We start from the raw sequence: 6,979 nt of genomic DNA on the forward strand, positions 1-6,979 counted from the left end.
ACATAATTTGATTAGGTTCCTTCTCTGTTTGTATTTGTTGCCTCTTACGACCATTTATAAACATGATTTATTTATCAACGACCCAATAGTCTAGTAGGAAGACAGGGGTCCCATGCACCCCCATCATACATTTTTTTTAACCTGCATTTTTACAATCCCTGAGGTGTGTGGAAACAGAACTTCCTTTGTTCCCATTCCAAAAAAATGTCCCATGTGGGTCGTTTAGCCGTTTTTTTTTGTCCGCTATCTTGGATTTCTTGGGACACAAAAGTAAGGGGTAGGGGTAATATAAAGGACCTTTTCGCATAGAAAGAAATTAGTTACAGGTACAAATTAGGCATCATTGGAAAGGGTATGACCTGCACTATCACAAGAACCTGTCAATTATTCAATTAGGACAGCGATGGCGTCATCAGGGGTCAAAAGGTCACGTTAAAGGGTCACCAAGTCAAAATTTCACGCCCATCCTCTTTGTCATCCACCCTGCACCTAAGTGAATGAATCTTTTGGATTCTACTTTACTTGAAGGAAAGTGTACATGCATAGGCAGTTTTTAAAACTAAAACAAATTATTTAACTTCAGTACAACATCATTAACCCTTTCCGCAAAAATACCGAAAATATTGAAAAAAACGAATTTTTGTAATAAGTTTCCTGTGAAATTGCAGTTTGACACATATTTGTTTTCTCTGCCTTTTTGTTTTGGTAAAAGGCTTTACATGTTCCAATAAGTCCTGAAATACAGTCTATGTATCATTCTCTTGGTATTTTCACTTCCACTCCTTACTAATTGATATGGGAATATGCATTATATAAAGATTGTGTGTTAACGAGTTACTATAATACGCAGGCCCACAACTAATTAATGTTGAAACATTATTATGACTGCCAAAAGTCTCAATGTTCATATTTTAATCTAGTCTTCGTTATCACTGAGAAGTTCTTCATAGTCACTATCTTGGCTGGACTGTTCTTCCTCAATGTCATCATCACACTGTTCCATCTCTTCCGTAGTCTTCTCAACCAAGTCTGTCAAGGTAGGGGAAAGTACTGGGCCGCAAGACCACACTGGCTCCAAATCACCCTCATCATTTCTTTCCCAACCTTGTTCAGGATCATATGGCTTTGGCGACCAGAAGATTGGAATATCTGCTCGCTTGTAGATAGCAAGGCGATGGTTCACTCGACCAATGTGTGGGATAAGGTTGTTTCGGCAAGGTGGCAACCGGGAGAGGTCAATCTTAGATTTGGTTGTCAGTTGCTCATCTTCCCCAACCATCTTCCTCAACATGATTCCACGTACAGTGTCAATAGATTTCTGTCTGGAGTAGCCGTACATCAGACATGTGAATGCCTCAATATCATCAATCGTTTCTGGCTTTACAGACCATTCATCCCCAAGTTTTCTACATTCTCCTCTTCACTGAAGCACTCTATCAACAACCGCTCCATTGCTTCACTAACAGTCTTCAGACAGAATAGAGCTTTCGCATATGCCTTCCCTTTTAGCACACTCTTAAGACAGCCACTGGTTACAAGTCCAGCCTCAAGGAGGATTTCAGAGTAGCCTGAGCCCATGCATTTATGACCAGTCAACATGCCTATATAGTTCATCACAGTGTGGAAAGGCCCCAGGGTTACCACATGGTTCTTGTATTCTTCTAGAAACTTCCAAATGAGGGGGAGTGCTTTCATGCAACCTCCAAGGTCAAAAGTGCTAAGAACATACTTCTGGCCAACCTCCAGCGTAGCATCTTCCGAACGCTTCAACAACTCCCTGATTACGGAATATTCAGTGAACGGCTGATTGATAGGGTTGAAATAGTCAATGGTCGACTTTCAAGACGGTTTTTTGCCAGTAGCTGAGATGAAGCCACCAAATCCAGGGACGAGTTGTGTTTCTTTACTGCCAGTGACCATTCGCATAAGTAACCACAAACGGTACTCTTGGATGCACTCTGAGTACAACTTATCGTTTTTGATGGGTGGACTGAACTTAGCCCCTGTTGGAAACTTGGGCCCAACTCGACCATAAATATGAAAAGGGGGCAATGTTGGTGGGGTTCCAACTTCAAAACAACGAGTCTTATTCCGCTGCTTGAGTGGGAGGGTTCTATCTTTGTCGGCAATGTCAGTGTTTGGTTTCACCTCCTGTATCATGATCCCTCCAGTGCTGTTCACCACGTTTGAACCATGGACATTTGTGGTTATTTTGTTTAAGTTGTCCCACTCAACATGAAAAACTTTGTTGTCTTCATCAGTAGCAATTTGGGGGGTGAGAGAAGAGGAAACATCGCCGATGGCTTCCGCCAGTGCTGTCTCAACTTCCAAGCCAAAGTCATAGGACTCACAGTGACCCAATCTATGAAGTATATTATTTAGCTGCTTGCTTCGATATAGGTGGCGTATGGTGCTGCAAAGGAGGATGTGTTAAGGTAACTTCCACTCTCCGTTCGTCACAGCACGGCAGATGTCCTGGAAAAGAAACCAATGGATCTTAGAGAGAAAATAATTTACATTTTCATGAAAGAAAGCACTAAAACTAGATACAATTTGGAGGACTAGCGATATTGTCCCAAAGATGTTGAAAGCAAAGGTGGTTAAAACTCATCTGAGCTACTGAAAGCACCAGACGTCGGCTCTTTTCAGACTTTTCCACATCTGCTTCACCCAGGATAAGAGTCGACAGGAACTTCACCAGGTCTGTTGGGAGGTATTCTTCTGATGCCCTGGCATCCAGCTCATCAGCTGTAGGAGGCCAAGGAAGTGGTGTTGACTTGTTGAAGATCCCCTGAACAACACTGTGCAAGTGCAAGGCAACATCCTCAAACTTGTCTTTGGAACCAAGCCTATATGCATTAGTAACTGCTTCCGCAACAGAGATGATTGTGCTGTACACCAGGTTGTAGGTTATGCATCCCCTGTCCCCAGGAAACACTCTTGTGAAAGCAATGCACTCATTGATTTCGTGTCTTTGAAGTCGGGTCTTTAGCATATCACTTCTGAAATCTGGATTTGGAAATCCATAGCGTTCAAGTTCTTGGACGTATAGGTGGCGGAGTGTTCCAAGTTGCATGACCTCCTTCTGCCCAATTACCCTCTCACGTATAAAATCCAGAACTACATTAAATGAGCTTTGATGAGCTTCAAGCTTTTCATCTTGCTTGTTTTCAATACTTCTGTTGGCCTGATCACGTAAATAATTCACGTCTCAGTTTGAATGAACTATAACAGGATTTATGGAAACGAGCCTCTTTTGCAAACAAATCTTCGCCTGCCACCTTGCGATGTAAACGATTGTCTCCTATTTCTAGGGCTTGGGATTCAATACGAGTCCAAGCTGCTTCCTTTCCCTTGAAAGATGCAAACTGGACACAACGTTCAGTCCTTCCGGAAACTTTCGTCTCAAGCATTTCACAGAAAATACATTCTGGTGGAAAAATGTTCTTGGAAGAGGTTGATGGTTTACGAGGGGATCGAATTGTTGAGGATTCATCGTCTGGTACGACACATTTCAAACGATCCTGATGTTTATTCAAGGCTTGATAGCATCCCCGGTGATAGCCTGTCATTTCTTGGTCCACACCATCAAGATTGTCTGGAATTAACCTACACACAGCTTCCATACGAGCGGGTGAATCATGACACTGAAGGAGCCGTTTCTCACGAAGATTATGTAACATCTCAAGCTTTTCCTGGGAGGACCCCTTGTATTGTGTAGTGGTATAAATTCACCATGCTGTATGCCACTCACATGTAAAATACATACAGGAGGAGGCATCTGCAGTTCCTATAAATTGCAACCATGATCAGTTCGGCATTTCTTTGCCTTCGACATGATGAAGCCACCACCACCAGTTAACTACAACTAAGCGTGCACTACCACCACTGGAGCACTAATCCATAATAGATGTTACCTGAAAAAAAGACAATTATCCACCACCAATAAACTACAGCTACAAGCAGGTATGCATGCCAGCAGATATTAAATACAACCACTAAAACATTAATCAAAATCACAGTTGTCTGCACGTCCTGTAACAAAAAAGACAACACTGTCAGTTGACGAAATTTAACACCACCACTAAAGTGTCAAGGTAGTTATAATGACCTCACCTGTAACAAAAAAGAATGTTAATAACCATAGCCATAAACTATAAATAAACAGTGAAATTAATCATTCGTATGCGAAGGACACACTCACACAGTAAACTCAATACAGAACCGCATTTTCTCAATATTTTCAGTATTTTTGTGGAAAGGGTTAATGATGTTGTACTTAAGTTAAATAATTTGTTTTAGTTTTAAAAACTGCCTATACATATCCACTTTCTTTCAAGCAAAGTAGAATCCAAAAGATTCATCCACTGAGGTACAGGGTGGATGACAAAGAGGATGGGCATGAAATTTGACTTGGTGGCCCTTTAACGTGACCTTTTGACCCCTGATGACGTCATCGATGCCATAATTGAATAATTGATAGGTTCATGTGATAGTGCAGGTCATACCCTTTCCAATGATACCTAATTTGTATCTGTAACTAATTTCTTTCTATGCGAAAAGGTCCTTTATATTACCCCTTTCCCTTACTTTTGCATCCCAATAAATCCAAGATGGCGGACAAAAAAAACGGCTAAACGACCCACATGGGACATTTTTTGGAATGGGAACAAAGGAAATTCTGTTCCCACACACCTCAGGGATTGTAAAAATGCAGGTTAAAAAAGTGTATCATGGGGGTGCATGGGACCCCTATCTTCCTCCTCCACAACAAGTCCCAATTTTAGAAGCAACTTTTGGATTCACGAGTTCATAACAATTTCCATAACTGTGAAAACTTTCATGAAGGCTGATCGTTGTTCAGTCGGTGTTTTGCTTTCTCACCAAGAACATGAAGAACAAGGAATTGGAAGATTTTTTCCCCCACTTTTCAGCTGATTCGTTCTCCGAAGGAACAGTTCGCTGTAAACGTTGTTCACTCATGATATGAGTGCAGCAGTCCATAAGAATATCTAAACAGTATAGAATTGAATCTAATGAAAAAAAAAAACTCACACTGTGTCTGAAGGAAGCGGTTTAGTTTGGCATTTTAAATATGAAAGGGGCAAAGCCGAGAAACGAACGAAACCCATTAGAATTACCCTTTAGGTCAGGTATGGGAACACGAACTGGAGCAGCATGTCCCTGCGTCCACTTTCTACTGGTACTCCAGGGGTCTCTGTCTTGCCATACCCCAGGCAGATGCCTGACCCTTCCCCTTCTCCTTGAGATAATGATAAACCTGCTGGAACCACGAGGCACGTGGTCGGCCCATTGGCCTCCACTCACGAGGCTCCCTCGCTGAGAGAATCTGGTGAGCAGGATCAGCATCAGAAAAATGAGCCACATGTCCACACAGCCGCAGCTGACACTCATTGACTATATCGGTAACAACTCTCATCTGAGTCTATCTGAGCAACCAATCGTTGGACAAAATGTCCGATCAGCAGTGGCCAAGGATTCTCCGAAGAAACCTGGTACTGAAGGAGTAAAGTCTCTGGCTCAGATCTCTGGTCAGAGTCCAAGTCTCACATCCGTAGTGCAAGACTGGAAGCACCAAGGACCTGAAGACTCAGACTTTCATCCTCCTGCACAGGTACCAACAGTGCCACACCCCATGATCCAGTGAATCCATGACTCCCCAGGCCCTACCCAGATGTGTATTGACTTCTGGCTCACAGCCAGTGGAGACATGAATATCACTGCAAGGTAAGTGAATCTCTCCGTGACCTCAATATCCTCACCACAAACAGGTACAGACAAGATAGCAGCATCCAATATGTCAATGAAAGCCTGGATCTTAGTTTTGACCCAGGAAACCTGTAATTCTAGTGGCTCTGACTCCTCATTCAGCACCTCAAGGGCCCCCAAAATGATATCCAGAGTCTCCACAAAGACGAATGCATCGTCTATGAAATCAAGTTCAGAGATCTTGACATTCCTAAACGATGCACCACAGCTTGATTTCTGACCTCCTTCCCAGAATCCGGTCCACACAAGTGCTGAAAAATGTGGGAGCCAGTACACACCCCTGATGAACTCCAATAATAACTGGAAATAAGTCGGAGATGGTATCACCACATCTCACAGCACTCTTAGTACCAGAGTATAGTCCAGACATCAGATCAATCAGTTTTGGTGGCACCCCACGAAGACCAAGAATGCTCCAGAGGGCATCCCGATTCACTGAATCGAACGCTTTACAGAGATCGACATAGGCTGCAAGCAGTCCCTGCAAAAATTCTCGTCTGCGTTCGGTGAGGACCCAAAGAGCAAGGATACAGTAAATAGTTGACCTCTTTGGTGTAAAGCCTGACTATTCTGTGCACTGATGCTCAAGCAGATGGTGGCGAACCCTATCAAGAATTATCTGAACAAAGACCTTGCCTGGTACTGAGAGCAGCATCACCACTCGGTAGTTGTTTCAGTCCTGGCAATCACCCTTCCCTTTCCAAAGAGGGACAACAAGGCCCCTCTTCCAGTCAGCTGGGATGATGCCTGTGTCCAAACGGAGCACAGAACTGCATTCAACGATCCGAGTCCAGCATTTCCACCAGCCTTGAGAAGTTCATCATGGATGCCACAGATCCCAGGAGCTTTACCTCCTTTCAACCGGTTCACTACAGCATGTGTTTCCACAAATTAAGCTGGATCACAGTTGATTCGAGGGTCAGCAATAGGAATAGTAATGCCCCTGACATCCAACTCAACAGCTGGTGGGTCAGCATGCTTCAGCCCCTCAAAATAACCGGCCCAACGGGTCTTCACTTCGGACTCCTCTGTCAAGAGCCCACCACCCTCTGCTCTAACTGCAGCACACTGAGGGATGGGCTTGGAGGAACGCTATGCATGCATTTCCCTGGAAGGAGGACAAGAATCACCTGACCACAAGTGAAGCTCCACCACCTCACAGATTCCTCGCACATAGGCATCCTTGTCC

General features: G+C 43.6%; 1 pseudogene; it reads right to left on the minus strand.

The window, feature by feature from the left end:
- Positions 1–1,129: 1,129 nt before the first annotated feature.
- On the minus strand, positions 1,130–3,781 carry LOC147018713 (uncharacterized; annotated as a pseudogene).
- Between the last annotated feature and the right edge of the window lie 3,198 nt (positions 3,782–6,979).

The sequence above is a fragment of the Eptatretus burgeri genome, chromosome 10, assembly GCF_056783735.1.
Source record: "Eptatretus burgeri isolate ZD-2024b chromosome 10, Ebu_testis_v1, whole genome shotgun sequence".
Taxonomy (NCBI): domain Eukaryota; kingdom Metazoa; phylum Chordata; class Myxini; order Myxiniformes; family Myxinidae; genus Eptatretus; species Eptatretus burgeri.